The sequence below is a fragment of the Columba livia genome, chromosome 6, assembly GCF_036013475.1.
Source record: "Columba livia isolate bColLiv1 breed racing homer chromosome 6, bColLiv1.pat.W.v2, whole genome shotgun sequence".
In the NCBI taxonomy this organism is placed as follows: Eukaryota; Metazoa; Chordata; class Aves; order Columbiformes; family Columbidae; genus Columba; species Columba livia.
The window spans coordinates 5,292,781-5,309,877 of NC_088607.1; the positions used below are offsets into that span (position 1 = coordinate 5,292,781).

General features: G+C 40.3%; 1 protein-coding gene and 1 long non-coding RNA gene across 16 annotated transcripts in view; one reads left to right on the forward strand and one right to left on the reverse strand.

Annotated features, from left to right (window-relative positions):
* Window positions 1-11,109, reverse strand: part of TACC2 (transforming acidic coiled-coil containing protein 2) — a 140,735-nt gene extending 129,626 nt beyond the window's left edge. For 12 of the 15 annotated variants that reach the window (XM_021291993.2, XM_065066832.1, XM_065066831.1 and 9 more), the window contains exon 1: window positions 10,969-11,109. The gene's annotated coding sequence lies outside the window, so the exon portion shown is untranslated. Of the gene's footprint in view, window positions 1-109; window positions 267-5,295; window positions 5,405-10,968 lie in introns of those variants that run through there. The other 3 variants (XM_065066824.1, XM_065066819.1, XM_065066820.1) reach the window with 2 other exon arrangements.
* LOC135579740 (uncharacterized) lies at window positions 1,941-14,218 on the forward strand. The gene is made up of 3 exons (XR_010473382.1): window positions 1,941-2,250; window positions 3,957-13,076; window positions 13,692-14,218. It is a non-coding gene; the product is annotated as an uncharacterized LOC135579740 (long non-coding RNA).
* The last annotated feature ends 2,879 nt before the right edge of the window (window positions 14,219-17,097 follow it).

The following is a 17,097-nucleotide window of genomic DNA, read 5'->3' on the forward strand; positions in this document are numbered from 1 at the left end:
CTCACTGGTAACAAATTGGTCTGATCAGCCCGTAAAGACTTTAGTACTTGTGCAGAAAAAGACCTGCTTTCCTGAAAGCGAGTGAGAGAATGTTTAACCTTCCACTTACATTCCTTGATTAATCTTGCAGCTTTGGATTCACTGACACTTCTAGAGCACGTCTTCAAACCCTTCCTTCCATCTTCACCTCACAGGTTTTCACCTTATTTTCCTCCTACTTCTCCTCAGACTGACATGAACTGTGGGTTCTCTTGCAGGGACCCACCTTCAGAACCTGCTGAACAACCAACTTGCCTCCACCCCAGGCAAGAAAAGAAAACAAGTCAAAGTTCCTCCCCCGGCTCCTGGGATCCTGCCATTGCTCTGCGTGTTGTAAATCCAGCACTCGTGTTTTTCACAAAAGCAACCCCAGAGAAAATGGATTTTGGTTAAAACATACTTCGCTTCTACTGTGCCTTGGCTTACAGATTTAAGTGATGCTTCTTGCACCACAAAACCGTCAAACAGTAAAAACACCACATTGAAGACATGCACGGATATATTTCAAGGGAAAATTAGTATTGGGGGGAATATCTATTCAGCATTTTGTTTTCAAGTTTGTTTATGTGTTTGTCTTTAATTTTCTCATATTACTCTCGACAGCTCTCGGCAATACCTGCTAACAAATGTTCATGTTCCCTTTCAGGTTATGCTGAAATAATTTCCCATTTAATCATCCCGAAGGGTGGAGACATGACAAAAACCCTTTGAAATGCGATGTTGCAAGAAGTACTGGTTTATGGCTGCACTAATTGTCATTATTAATGCTCATTGTCCGCTCCAGCAATGCTTCCACCAAGGGGTGCTCGGAAAGACGGCCGATAACAAAAGACACTGTGTTTATCATTAGTGGCAACTCCACGTGATTAACCAGTTTCTGTAGACACCAGTGGTGCTCATTGGTGCCACACAGCAAAGGAGTTGTCACCTGTGAGTGACACCTCAGAGAAGTGCTGGGCAGCATGACTGACTCTGGCATGACAAATTCATATCTGACATGAATAAGAGGCAGGAATTTCACCGGGTAGCTACGTACTCCATGCTGGTTTTCCTGTGGTGGTTCTCTCTTCCACAAAGTCTTGGTCTACAAACATATGGCTGGAGAACATTAGGCATGGGAAGAGTTTGAATGAACAGTTGCAAGGTCAGGGACTACTTCTATAGTCTTGTTTGTGATCCAGCAATTCAAGCCTCCAGCATTATTATACCACCTTAAGCCACTGTTACTGATCAAAGAATTCCACAGATCAGAAATAAATTACTTGTATTCCCTGAGCTTTTTCAGGTCATAAAGTATATACGAGTCACTTTGGTGGTGTGTGGGTAATACAATATGTCAAATAAACCTTTGCTATACTTCTAAGAGTTCAAGATGGAAAAGGCAAGATCTATAGTGACACTGGAAAACTAGAAGACGTGGAAGTAGCTGTCATGTCCCCTTTTCTCTGGTCTCCCCAGCTTGCTTCAGAATCCAGAAAAGCTGAAGTTCATCAAATCAAAATTCTAGTGTGCTCTACCATAGAAAACAAAAGAGGACATTGTAAAATTCGTTGCCTATAGACAACAAATTACGCAGAGTTTTCACTCGGGCTCTCTGCCATGAATTTACAAACAGGGATCCTGTGGGAGCTCAAGGAAACACAAGCCTGGTAATACATCCTCACTCCTGCTACCCACATTGTTTCCTCTTAAACAGAAACCGAACTCATATTTGGTGCTATTCCATTTCTAAAGCTAAGGCCAGAAAACATCACAAAGTGAAAGTGAAGAAGCTGCCTTGCACAACAATTGTCTGGGACAGACTTTGGGGAAAAGGACCTTCTGGTAGTGGATCGTGACTTCTGACCCACTCTCATGTCTAAACGAGGATACACTCAGGTTTTATCCCAACCAACCCGAGCAGCACCTACTCACTGTGAGTTGTTCCCACCTACACAGGTGCTGCTCTTCTGCTCTGTTCCAGTATGAACTCAAACCAGTTTGCATAAACCACTAACTGCAAGAGCATTCCTCATCCTCTGATGTCTCCATTTGTTCTCTTTGATTTCATGATATAAGTGCTCACATCAGGCTGCTTTACTATTATATGCTGGAATTCCCCTGTGTTTCCTTATCCACACCTCATGCTCCGTCTTTTCTTGATCAGAAGAAGATCTAACCCAGGAGGACTGGGGGACTCAAACTAGGGGAAAACACAGCTCAGACTTAAAGGTAAGCTATGTGGTGGGTTAATGAGTTAGGCATTTCAGTAAGTCCAAATAATTTGTCACGAGTGATCAAATTTAATCCTAGTATACACAATATTTGGTATGCTTACCAACCACACGCTGCTCAGATATGTTAGTTTCTTATATACTGAATACATGCTACTTTAGGTATTTATGTAATACAATTTAGTTTGAGCTCATTTTACTTTACGGTATAAATACTGCCAAAATAAGGGGAAATGTTTTTATGTTCCTTACTTTCACGATTGATGCTACACATAGAGCATTGCAAAGCTCTGCAGAAGCACTGAGTGTGCCATTGCACAGCAGTTACTCCCGCAGGTAAGAGAAGAAAGGGGAGGTGCTCAGAATTTCTCTCTTCTCTCATGTTGACGTAACTAATGCGAAATCTTTCATAGTTTCTGCATATTAGGACAATATCATAGAGATCTGCAAGAACGACTCATCTATGATAGGCCTTCACCCCTTGTTTTCTCACAGATTCTAAAAGAGCAAATATCAAGATCTGGGAGGGAAAACGTAACCCTGTGAGAACTAGTAAACACGTAAGGATTTAAAAGTGCACAACTTGACGGGAAAGATGTTGCTTAGCAACATCAGCAGCTGGATCTGCTGTAAAATCGTGAGGTCGCTTGGCAACAAAAAGCTGAGCTTGGCCTTTTGTGCGAGTTGTGAAGCGGTGTTTTGCTGCCCTTCCCCCAGGATAACCAGAAATTGTCTGGTGGGGCTGCACCACTGAATACAGGGTAGGAATGAGGATTTAAAGGACAGCAAGTGAAATGGGTCTTTGATGCAGCCCAGCCCTGGCTGATTCGCTCCACTTACTGTGCAAGTATCAAAGAAAAAAACAGGGGGACTGTGAGTACCTGCTACTAAGAGACAAAACAGTATTTTATAAAAACAGATTAAGACAGTTAAAAGGATGCCAGTGCACTGTGGGGTTTCAACTGCAGCACCAGAGGTGGTTGGGTTGCAAAATCACAGTGTTTGGGGTGGAACTGAATGGGAATTATTTTGCTACAGTGTGAAACCTGGAAAAAAACCAACATTGTGATTCAAAATTCTTTTGACTTCTGCTGGGGTTCAACCTCTTCATATAGCTAAAGTGTTTGGGAAAGTTTTATTCAGGCTCATGGTAAAGACATACTTGGATATGCTAATGATAACACTTATAGAAAGATGTGACCACCTTATCATACATAGCACCCTTACAAGTGATTTTAGAAAGTAGTGAGAGACATAGTTTCTGCAAGACTTTACCTTTCTCTGTCAGGATAGTACCTCCTTCCTCCTTCAAATCTTTAAACATTTTAAACATGTTTAAACATTTGTGGCACAAATGGTGTAGAAGAGGACTCATATTTCTTTGGAGATTAATTGATTTGCCTAAGGTATAGTAATAATAATAATAAAAACCCCAAGTGGCAGAACTGGGATGTCAGCGCTGGCTTCCTCAGCATGCTCCAGTTGCCAGACTATGCTGGAATTTGAGTTAATGTTGTTCAAGCCTCCACCAGAAGGTATCCTGCCCAAAGCAGCATGGGGGGGCTAACTTTGTTTTACATTCTACCTAGGAATATTCTCCCAGATGTAAAAAAAATAAGTCAGTCATTTCAGCTTTTAACTGAACTTTCATAATACTAGATAGTTTCGTGCAATAATAAATGAAAGTGATTCTGCAAATCTTAGGTGTGGTTCTGTTGCTGAAAAGAGATTTTGAGTGTCACACTGGACACCACAGGGTATCCTGCTCATCCCTTAAATGCCTCTCTGGAAAACATGAGTCTCAGGTAAGTTTTGTATTTTAGCTCCCAGTCCCACAAGGATGCTCAATGCCCACACCTGAATCTAACTCATTAACCCACTACATAGCTTACCTTTAAGTCTGAGCTGTGTTTTCCCTTAGTTTGAGTCCCCCAGTTAGATCTTCATCTGATCAAGAAAAGATGGGTCCCTGGATGAGCATGAAGTGTGGATAAGGAAACACAGGGCAATTCCAGCATATAATAGTAAAGCAGGTGTGATCCACACCTGGATCTGAATAATTTTTCTCTGGAGCACGGTGCATTAAGTGTTTCAAGCACATATATATTCCCTCTTCTTTGCACCAACTGAAGATGTCAAAGTAATGCATAGGACTTAGTCTTTAAAAGTGATGCCAAAAGTATTTTTCAAGATATGTATGATCTAAAAAATAACATCCAAGTACTGGAGCATTTCTCTTTCCAAACCACATTTACACCAGCAGTTTTTCACCAGATTCCATATGCAGCACTTAACTTGGTGGGAAGGCTGTTGATCCAGACAAATCACACAGCTCTGCACAGCAGCACTGACTCTTTTTCTGTCCACATAGAATATCTGCCAACGGAGAGCTGGATAAAGGCTTTGTATTTAAGTTTGTAATGCCACAACCAGCTAACAGGGCTTGGGAGTTATAGGGGAGGCTCACCTGGTCACCCTGTGCCTGTCATTGTGCAGGGCTGCTAATTATTCCCTTCTTATTACTGCCTGCCTTCTATAAACAGCTGATTATGATTTATGAAAAAATATCTCACCCATATTTGGATTATGAGACAGATATGACTGTATATTTCAAGTCCAGAGCCAACTTGGCAGAGCGCATGTGTGTTTTCATGCTCTAAATGCACAGTCTGTCACTCAAAGGATCGCTGTTCCTAAACCTCCAAGATGAGGCAGGACCAACAGCACTCTGACTTGGGGCAGTTTTGGGAGGAGTGGTGGGAGGTTTGAGGTGAAGGATGGATTTCTCTGCTCCCAGTCTGCCTGCTGTGGTGACCAGTCACTGCACTGGGGATGGTGGGACACAACTCAGAGAGACAAAAACCCATGTTATGTTGAGTCAGAAAAGGAGACATAAGCGAGGTGGGGACTAGTTGGTTTAACATCTCCAGAGGCACTTTTAAGGCATGGGAAAAATGCATCACAAGGGGAGTTATTTCTTGCCTCTTTTTAGGTTCTTTCTCCTTCAAACTATTTTCTCTGCTGTCCCCTCTGTAGTGTTTACCTGTTTCATCTCTCCGTGCATTCCTATTTTTCTCTTCTCCTTGGCCAAGATACTCAGAGGAAATACAAGCGAGAGCCAAGAGTTGCCACAGGGTCTGGTTTTCTGAGAGCTGAGGAGAATGGGAGAGAAGAGGCAGAGAAGCTGCTCAGATCAGGGATTCCTTCCTTCCTTCCTTCCTTCCTTCTTTCCTTTTTTCCTTCCTTCCTTCCTTCCTCCTTCCTTCCTTCCTTCCTTCCTTCTTTCCTTTTTTCCTTCCTTCCTTCCTTCCTTCCTTCCTCCTTCCTTCCTTCCTTTCTTCCTTCTTCATAGAATCATAGAATGTCCTCAGTTGGAATGGACCCACAGGGATTATCAAGTCCAAGTCCTGTCTCTGTACAGGACAAGCTCAAAATTCACACCATGTGTTTGAGGGTGTTGTCCAGTTGTTTTTTGAGTATTGGGGCTGTGACACCTCCCTGGGGAGCCTGTTCCAGTGTCCAGCACCCTCTGGGTGAAGAACCTTTTCCTCATGTCCAACCTAAGCCTCCCCTGGCACATCTTCCTGCCATTCCCTCGGGTTCTGTCATTGGTCACTGAAGAGAAGAGCTCAGCCCTGCCCATCCTGCTCCCCTTGTGAGGAAGCTGTTCCCGCCACGAGCTCTCCCCTCAGTATCCTCCTCTCCAGGCTGAACAAACTCAGTGACTTCAGCCACTCCTCACACAGTTTTCCCTCCAAACCCTTCACCAACTTCGTAGCCGCTTCTGGACACTCTCCAGTAGCTTTTTATCCTTTTTATCCTGTGGCGCCCAGACCTGCACGCAGTGCTGCAGGTGAGGCCGCAGAGCGGGACAATCCTCCCCTTTAGCTGGGGAGCCTGAACCAGCTGTCGCCAACTGTCTCACCCGATGGCGGGTGGCAGCGGGATTCCAGCCCCTCCTCTCTTGGCCTGAGGTGTGTGGTGACATGTCAGAGTTGGCAGCTCGCAGCTGTGTTCTGGGCTCCATGCTCACACACCCTTCATGCCCACACAAATATCACAGGAGAGGACTCACTCTGGGGCTTCTGGAAAGTCTACGGCACTCAGAGACTTTCCTCGGGCTTATTGATTTTTGGTGCTGACCCAACACAGGTACATAATGTATACAAACACATATACACACATGAATATATTACATATTATGTATATATTAATGCATATATGCTATACAGATTATATTCTCCAACCTTAGTTAGACACCATTTAGCCTGAAGCCGTTTTTCATAATTTCATAATAGCTGTTTGATCACTGGGTGAGAAAAAATGAGATTATAAACTCGGCTACTGAATATTTAGCAGTGAGCATTATTCTCATCCCAGATGTGCTGTATTTTACCAGTAGTGAGGGCAGGCTATGAAAATAGTTGTCTCAGGAGATTTGAACATAAACCAGTTTATGAATAGTCAGAGCAGGGGTAGGTTTCAGACTCTAGTCCAAGTAAATATATTAGATCTTTGCAGGACTAACCCTGGGAAGTGAGTCACTGACATCTGAAATAACTTTGTAGTCAAGATAGTCTCCATAAAGACATGAGTCTTGTTTACAAAGACCCTGAAGTTGGCTGACAAAATATTTACTTTGAAATGAAACTTGAGTTTCTTCAATTTTCTGCACCTTGAGAATAATTGTATTAAGTAAGCACAGCACTTACATTGATGTACTGTAAGCATTTAGGTGGTATTACTTCTGCAAATTCCTCACTGATTTACAAAGAGGGACAACACTGTTGACATTTTACAAAAGCAGAAACAGAGGCACAGAGGGCTTGAGTGATTAGGCCATTAATATATTGTGTTATCCTGGACTAGGCAGGAAACTAGGGCTAGTGTTCAGCCCTCACAATATCAGTACGGAATGGATATGATTACTGATTTAATATCACTGTTCTAAAACAATAGGTTATATTTTACATGGAATATGGACTGGATTAGGGACTTTTCTCAAGGGTGTTACACTGATTTAGCCCTGCGCAGAGAGACTCCATCACATTTCAAGGCTAAACCAGACCAAAATACTTCCTTAGGCTAATTTGTGAGGGTCAGTCGAGAACATTTTTCTGCACAGTAACATCACGGAGGTATCATTAAAGATACCATAAAGAAAGAAAAAAGTAAGGTTAAAATAATTGTATGTGCTTTTTTTTTCAAAGGATAACAATTGCATAATAACAAGAATGCTTTCTTACTGGCATTACCATTGCTCTGTCACTGCTACAATGTTTAAAATTAGTGTAATGAACGAATGTTTAAAGATGAATATGAATGCAAATTATAAACCTATTTTCCCCCTTGACTGCTTTGATTTAACTAAACAGGCATGAAAAACAAGATTGAGAAGTCAGTTAAAGACAGTCCCTGAAGTTTTGATGATGATCTGTGGACAATGACTGGTGCCTAAACTGCCTTTGCTCCTCTAAATTGGAGCTCTTGATGTACGCCTTAGAGGTAGTGGCTTTTTTGAAAGATGATCTAATGCCACGTTGGTGGGAAGTTGTCCTAGTGATCCATGGTGGCTGGAGGAGATAAAGTTAACTAAGCTGCACACTGTTGTTACAGATGGCCCGAGTCTTCATCCTTTTGACAGACGTAAACCTAATCAGCTTCTGCTAATGACAGATTTAAACTCATAACATATTGCCTTGTCCTGCTGGGTCTACACTATTTATACTCATGTCATCATTTTCCACTAATATAAACAATATCCGGTTTCAGAAGTTCACTCTTAATTTACAGGTATATTTTTCCATTGGCAGTTCTTCAACATCAGTGAATAGCTTCGTCGCAGGCTTTGCAGTACTTGAACTCAATCTCAGTTTTGGTTTGGAGATGGTTCACTGGAAACCAGGCTCATAAAATAATTGTTGTTATACATAATTAGGCACTGTATTTACATTTTTCAGCAGGGATTGTAATACTGAATTAAAATTTGGGAAAAGAATCTTCTGAAATCACCTGCAAATGGTGGCAATATTGGCTTCCTGAGTCTGCAAGCAGCCCGGTTCGTAAAGATGGGAATTTCCCTTTTCATCTCAGTAAGATTTTAACATCAAAATCTAATAATGTTTTCTGAACATTGGCTCTAGTTATTTTGATTTTGGTCATTACAACAGATAGAATTTGACAGATTAAATTTGATTTTGCAGTTGGCTTCTGTTTATTACTGTTTTATCTCTTTGTGCATTGTCATGGAGCTGTTGTCATCCCTAAGAAAATGACAAAAGGTATCACTGCTATCACTGTAATCCAGTGACTGGATCTATATTTGGATGTGGACTCAAAAGTAAACATGGTAATTCATTGGGGTCCTAAGTCCCAAGAGTCTGCACCAATACCTTAAATGATGCCACAAGACCAGCTCAACAAGAAAAGTAGAACTCAAGTTTTTTGGTTGTCAGATTTTTTTTTGAGGTTTCATCTTTCAGGTAGAAATATTACATGTTTATGCAAGCCTTCTGACTGGCTCTTTTGGATATTAAAGACCCAAGCACCTTTTTGTGCCGCACATCCTTGACTTGCTGGCAAAAAACAGCTTTTCCTGTTAGAGCAGGAGCCAATATTAAAAGGAATGCCTAGGCTGGTGCTACGTGCAAGTTTACAGGTGGCACTTTTGTCTCCCAGTAACATTAATTATTTTTAATCACAAAGCACTCTGAGATATTAGTAAATGGAAAAATACAGAACTTCTACTCTTGACATGACTATGACAGAAAGTAGGGAACTAAGTATCAGTCACTAGTACCCAAAAAAGTGGATACTAACAGTATTTGAAATCAGTGACCACAAAATAAGGCCTACAACTGTTTGTCCAGTTCAAAGTTCATGTACAATTGAAGTATACACAGTGCCACCTTCTGTAATTAATGGGCTAAAGTGAATTAAGTTTGGAATCTTCATGTATGCAGATGTGATTCTTTTTTGTTGTATGAGAAAACTCTACAGGGTTTCTTGGTGAAGTCCTATATATCTAGAAAGGAAAACCACTCCTCTCTGAAAAGGTTTATAGCCTACATGTTTAATCAAACCTCTTTAAACTTCAGATGTAAGAACAGAACTTACCACAGAAAGATATGATGACATTGTAAGATATGTTAAGCAAAAGGCTTAAGTGAAGCTTCCAAAACTCTTGAAATATTTTACCAGTAGAAATGGTTTAATAGTGTCATGGTTTGAATATTGGATTTGGGCTGCCAAGTCTTCATGCAGGGCCTAAATACTCTATGTGTGACAATTAAGAAATGTTCAGGCTAGTTTATTAGAATGCAAGAGTATCTCCATACTCAATGCTCCTGACACACGTCACCTTTTGATATGAACAGTGCAATGAGTTGAGAGTCTATGAGAGAAACTCAAAAAACCCACAACTTTATGTAGACCATGAATTTAAACCTCCTGCCCCCTTGCTCATGCAGGGATTTTCATATGGGTTCAATAAAATTGTGCAATGCTCCAAATTTGTGGGTAAAATCAGCTTTTTCTCATAAAGAAAGTGGTTAAGTATAATTTTCAGTTTACAGTTGGAAGTGGTACGGAAACTGTGAGTAATAGACAATGTAACAAGTAGTCATGCAAAATTATTCCAACAGTTAATAATAATTACCGTAGTTTCAATTGTATCAATATGCCGCACATATAATACACAGGCACATACAGAAATATGAAACAGAAATCTTTATAGTCTAATCAAAAGCTTTTTATTGTGAGGATGAAAAATAGGTCAACAGCTCACATTATACTAGGTTAATAGTAACAAAAGTGAAAGACAGCTCTGTATGGATAATACATCACACACATCCCTTGGAAGCGTTGGAGAATTCAGTCTATACCATGTGAAAAACAAAACGGGGTACAATAAAATCTAGGCATTTTTATTAAGCTGTGCAGATTTATTAAGCTGTGCTGTAAAAATTAGGCTTTTGATACTCATGAACTGCTTTTTTTGTACTTTTCCCCCCCTCCCCTTACTGCAGCAAACTTTGTACCTCTGGCTTCAACTAGGAGTTGCTCACGATGCCCGTGTGTGTTACCATCAAAACCTGGTTTTGCTCCAGAAGATCTAGACACATCCTCTCTGCCTCTTCTGGAGGATGAATGAAAACTGACACAGAACCCTCAGTGCACAGAAATGGTGCTGTTTGGCTGACACTTCACATAATCATAGAAAACAGGGCTGAGGGACGGATCCTCCTCTATCTTAGTGTATATCTCCCCAAAATAGCTATATTTTTTACAGGTCTGCCGAAGGAAGCACATTGTGGGAATGGGAGAAAATGTTCTGAAATCTTATTTCCCAAAGAACTCTGTTGAAAATAGATGTCATTTGGTCTAATTTGACTAATTCCTTAGTCAGATCTACTTGGCAGAAACAGCTGTAGCGCTGGCTCGCTAATAAAGTTTTCTATTTTCTTTCATTGCCTCTAAGGACATTATCTCGTGGTTCTGCTTTCTTACAATTATTCTGGTCCTGTTTCCTTCTAAAATATTTCTGTTTCAAATCCATCAACCATTCACATACAAAATAAATATTAGCATCATGTTTCAATAACAAGTGTTTACACTACACACCCAGTCAGCTTGCCATGAATCAGAGAATCTTTTCTGATGACATGTATTTGGAAGAAGCACAATTTATCTAGGTAACAGAATAAATTGGTCTTACCTTTTATCTATGTACAGTCCTGTTACAGTCCTATAAAATTCCCCACAGCACACGACACACGAAGCAAACAAACATATCCTCATCCAGGACTCAGAGCTGGCTGAGTTTTGGGTTTCACCAAGATCCAAGAGCCCAAGCTGGATCATACGCTTGCTGTGAAACCAGAGAAGTAAATGAGCCTGTCAAGTCCTAACTAGCATTATATGACAAATTTAATTTGGCAAGAATATATAGTTCAGTATTTTGTCAAACTTGCTGAGCCTTGTATATTCCGTATATGTACCTCAATCAACTGATATCCTGAATTCAGGAGGTTCTAAGGAAAACATACAAAAATTAAATCAAACTTTGTTTCACTGTGTGATTTTTAGAAGCCAGTGCTTCAAAAAGATTATGTCAAGAAAAATAAAAACTATAATCTGGAGTGGTTCTACTATTATACGGGCTGTCAGCAGTGCAACTCTTCAAACCATTAGTTGCTGCAAGTGAATGTAGAAATAACTGAATTTAAGCTATTTGCTTAGCTTTTAGCTTAGATCATAGATACAGGGTAAAATTATACTCTTTTCAGATTTGTTACAGACTTAAGGGGCTTCTACAAACGCTGTTCTGCTGGCAGCAGAAAACACAGAGGTTGATCTGACGCCTGATTAGTTGCTCCTACCTCCCTCAGAATGAAGACCCACATCTCCAGAAAAAAGGCCAGTGGTCAATGTGAAAGTTTGGTTTGAGTTCCCTCACTGAAAGGGCAGCACAGCACTGGCTAAAATCTGCCCAATATTACAGCTCAAACCTTCTCTAACACCACCATAAAAGCATTCTTTAATGCTGCTCTTCTCTAATAGTGCCATTCTCTAACACTGTGATGTTCCCCCCTCCGCTGCCTGCTCTGGCAGCTCTCCAAACTATTGCTTCTATTTCTATTTCTATCCCGCTTGCTTTGTATCAAGCCCTGCAAAACAACAAGTAGGCAATTTACGATGTAAATAATTTTTTTGTATAAGTGGGAAATGGTCTGCAGGCATAACTGTGAGTACCAAGTATAAGGTTGGAAATGGGGGCATTTATTTTCTTTCTTTTCTGCAGTAGGCTGAATGGTTTTGAACTGGTGTTCTAAGCCAGGGTGTCCAAGCCTGTCATTGTCACAGATCTCTGTTTTAAAGGTGGAAAATTGGGTGGTTGTAGCTGTAGATGCAGATGGCAGGGTACCGAAAAGAGTACTGAAAAGTCAGGGTACTGAAAAGTCAATGAAGATTAAATCTTCCATCCATGGCCCATAGGCCAGCTACCAGCCTTTCACACTTTCTCCTTTCCACAATCCCTTTAAAATAATATTTATGGATGTATGTATTTGCATCTACTTAATTAATCTCAGAATCTATAATTTAAAAGTTTTGACATGAAGGGATGGAGATTTTTTTCTTAACTCCTACCTGTAGAGCAGGTTTCTAACCCAAATCTTGGGCTGTGTAAAGGGAAAAAGGTCTGCTCCTAGGTAGCCAGCAGCTTGATCCTGAATAAATGTATCATGAGAAAAGAATTCAAGGGATAAGCACTCTATTTTTTCGATAAGATCAGATTTGGTAGGAAATACCCACTTTCTAATACAGATAGAAGCATGCCTGCCTTATCATCTTGCATCTGTCTATAGGATTGTTAGCTTCTGCCTGAAGATAAACCTCTTTTTAAAGGCAGAATACTTGAAAACAGTTTCCAAAACATACAAAACATACCAAAGCACTGTGGGAATATACACCCTGCTCATTAAAAAAAATAAATAAAATTGAAGTGGCAATGGTCTTCTGTGTTGACAACAAATTTCAACATAATGCCATCAATGTTCAAAATAATAACATACTCAAATTCTTGTTAATCTCAAATGAGTGAAATATTATAATCTGATTAGTTCTCCTAGTGGGAAAGGCTGGAAGTGACTTCAAATACCTGAAGATCTATGAAAGGTGTGGGTCACCAGAGGCAATGTTCTGCATACACATGTTCAGTGTTATGTTTTACAGCCTGAAGCAAATGTTGTTATGCATGAAAGGACAGAACATCTAGTCATTTCTCACTTAAGAACATCGTCAAACACCTGCATAATCTTTCTAGTGAGTAGCCAGCTAATTTTATCTCTGAATTTCTGCATAAGAAACACACATTCTTGTTGTTACATGGCAACTTCAAATCAACAAGCAATCCTTCCCGAAACAAATCCCTAGAACTATTTATTAAAAAAATAACAACGGTGGAAGAGAGCCATAGTTAAAAACTCCAGCATTTGCAAGCAGCTATTACAGTCTGTAATGTCGTAACATGTTTTTAAACCAGCTATTTTAGGACATGCACATTTAATGATCAGCCTCTTGATCTTAGAAAGATACTGACTAAAGAGAGATCATCCTGTAGACTACTCTATAGGTTATGTGGATTGTAAAACAAGTAATACAAGAGATCATGAAGCTATAGAACGTCAAAGGAGCCACTGTTTGGTTTGTTGTTTGTTTTTTTTTCTGGTAAGGAGGAAAGTTTCTGTAACTTATAAGACACTACCTTTGTATTTTTGTAATGTCTAAAACATGATTAGGAAACTATTTTGAGCCTAGACATTTTAAATTTTAAAGAACTAATAAGAAATTACTTACCCAGTTTTCTTCTAGAATAAAAATGAAAATATACCAGTCTGTCCCTGATTTTTATAACCTTCTGCACTCCTTCACTCCTAGCTGCTGTATGGATCCCCTTTCCCCCTGGATCACATGAAAGTGTTCTATTAATGTGAATTGGCTGATGTTGGAGAACACTATGCTGGACAGCTATGAAGTGTAAGGAATTCGACCCAGGGAGCTGCAGGGCTGTGACACATCAGTTCTTCACAGGAATTCTCAGTAGCTGGGTGAGAATAACCCGAGACAGGTCCCGCACACTGGGTGCAGGCTGCCGGGGTTGTTAGTACACTGTTTGCTTACGGCAATGAGACAAGTTCCATGATACACCAATGTAACTGGAATGTTGTCCTCTGGTTTTTCACTCCAGGACTATACTAAGCATCAGGTTGTCTCCCTCCCCTGACTAAGTAAGCAAAGTTTGGGAAAATGGATCAGTTTAGGACATTATAAGCACACAGCATGGCCAAAAGTGATAGCTGCCTTAGGAAAACTACGACAAGTCAGCACTGCTCCACATATTTCATGAGGAATGCTTTACTGGAGTTCAGAATAAACATTCCAAGTCTGGGAATGCTGGTAGATTACCTGGCAGGAGGGAGGGAGGGAGGGAAGGAGGGAAGGAGGGAGGGAAGAAAGGATGGAAGGAAAGAAGGAAAAAAGGAGGGAAGGAGGGAAGGAAGGAGGGAAGGAAGGAGGGAGGGAGGGAGGCAGGGAAGGAAGGAAGGAAGGAAGGAAGGAAGGAAGGAAGGAAGGAAGGAAGGAAGGAAGGAAGGAAGGAAGAAAGGAAGGAAGGAAGGAAAAAGAAGCCTCCTGCCTTCATTCCATTCTTCATCCCTTTGCCTGTGTCTGGTCTGCTCTTGCCCACAGGGTCAGAAAAGAGGGAAAGCAGCTTGTTTCTTTTCATGATGGATGAGACAGATCCTTCAGCCCACTCCAAATGTGGTGGTTGAAGTCAGTGTTATATCTGTGAGCCTTTCAGGAAAAAATAAAACATGCCACTTCAGTACAGAGTTGTCTTATCTCTAAACCCCCAAAGCACGTGTCACTGGAAGAAGAAACCCGCACCAATCATAGAATTGACTTTTAAGTAAAACACGTTTTTAGTTACATGGTATTTTTGGAAAAGCCTCCCTTGTAACACATTATTCCAGCGAGTAAAAACTTATTTCTTTCACAATAGGTTGTGTGTTACCAGCCTTTAAACACATGTAATGAAATTATATTCACATCAGCACAAGATATGAAGAAATGCTTGTGTGACAGGATTAAACCCATCACAGGAGTGCTGAGGTCAATTGTTTGCATGGTGCTGGCAATGTCTAATGGGCAATAACTTCTAGAGATCGCTATAAAGAAAAGCGAATTTCTGTGAATTTTCTTGGAATTCAGGAATTATCTGCTTATTAAAGTTTCCATGTCCAAAAAATTGCCACGCAGCTATGCAAAATATGGGCACAGCTCTACAGAGCACTAATTGGCTTTTGCTTTTGCAAAAACCTGACGTTGTTCTGCATTTGCTTTGTTCCTCCATTAGAAATGTACTGGCTGGACCAGCAAGGCAGCAGCTCTCTGGCTCTTCTCCGCTCTGAGGCATCATTGACGTTTGTATATATTTCCTGTTCCTTCTTGCAAAGATTTTTTTTTTAAATGATTATTATTTTCCTAAACTAAATTGCTGTGTGACTGTAGGGAAAAAGTGGAAGGTTCTGAGCACTTTAGTCTCCATCAGCATGACTTCCACATGTTGTTGTAGCAACCTTGTTTCAGTCTTTCACTTAATGAAACCTTCAAAGTCATTAAAAAGAAAGAGTTCCTGGGTTTGATCTGACAGGGTCTTTTTCCCTGACATCCCATCCAATTGGGCCTCAGGTTTTTTTCATAGTTCTATTAATAATTGTGATTTCATATTCCTTTGAAAATACCTTCGACCAGCAGACCATATACTGTGATTTGATGGGCTGTAACCTTAACCACTCCGCTGAAAAAATATCTGGTGCAAGATTTTTACCTCCCATGGGATTATCTGTAAATACAGAAATAAAAACTTCTGCAAGAACCAAGTATATGAACTCACACTTCCACATTGCTACGATTTTTCAAGTTAGCTGCACTCATTTAAATGAATTCCCTTAGCTGTGTTTGCTTGCAGAGCAAGCAAGTGGCAAGTGTGACATCTCAGATGTTTTGTTTCTGGTGTTTTCAATTAGTCCAGGCCCATTTCAGGCTACCGGGATTATCTTTATGTCAGGAACAGCCACTACAGGGCTACAGGTCCCGTGCAGCAATGTTCTCAGACAGTTAATTTCTTCCTTTATCTCTTTGTCTGGAATAATAGCATTTATTTTGGTGTATTCAAGAGAAATCCAAAGAGTTTATGCAACACTCCTGGGCAGTGACTAAGCTGTTTCATTTAAAAACATGTATTTTTCCATGCGTAGGAACATCTGCTGGCAGGTTTGGGGTCTTCACACGAGGAGGTCAATCTTCTAGATCTGGATATATGATTAGATATGATATTAAATCGAATGGTGGCCGATCCACAGTTTATTTGGTCTTGATGAGCACCAGCACACTGGGCAGCTCTAGAGATATAAGAGATGCACAGTCGACACCATTGGTAATTCACATCTCAGTACTGTAAAAAAACCCATTATTTTTCTGTATCTGATGACAATGGAGACCACCTATGACCTGCTGAAATGCTGTACCCATATGAGCTGCTGTGTATCACGGTGTATACAAAGTATGCACGTCAAAAATCAGAATTCAGTTGGAGATCCTCTCCTAAATGCCAGAAACTTCACGTGCACTTCTGCTCTCTAGAGGAAGCCAAAGAATTAATGGTGAAATATGTACACAGTGCATCTCTGCTGATAAACTTGAAATACTTAGGATACCTCTATGTGAGTCTTCTCATTTCAATGAGAATAATGTTTTGCATATATGAGACCTGAAATGGGGATGGAAATCTCAGCTATTTTATGTGTTCTTTTAAAAAATCTGGGATTCATCAGTGCAAGTAACGACACGTTTTTTGTTAACGATCTGCCCCCTTAATAAAACGACCTTTATTTTCTGTTAGAACTACAGAATACTTCAACCCAATGCCTTTTCTGTAATACAATGTATATTTCATTCTGTATCAATGACATGAAAGATGATTCCCAAATTTGAAAATCTCCAATGTTACTGTTCATTATGCCTTGAATGCATTATTTCCGTAGCTTGTTATATGAACACACATTAACAGCAAAAGAAAAGTCAATTGGAAGATGTTCCTTTATTTGCCAGAGTGCAGGTCCCTGCTTAGCTATTAATCCATACATATTACACAGAAACATATGCATTAGAAATGCTCAGTCAAGTGTATCATCCCTTCGTCTCTAATTTTCACCTCTTCTGCTCCTCAGATGTGAGAGAAGATGAAAAGCAGATTAAAGATTTGTTATCGTCAGTTTCACGG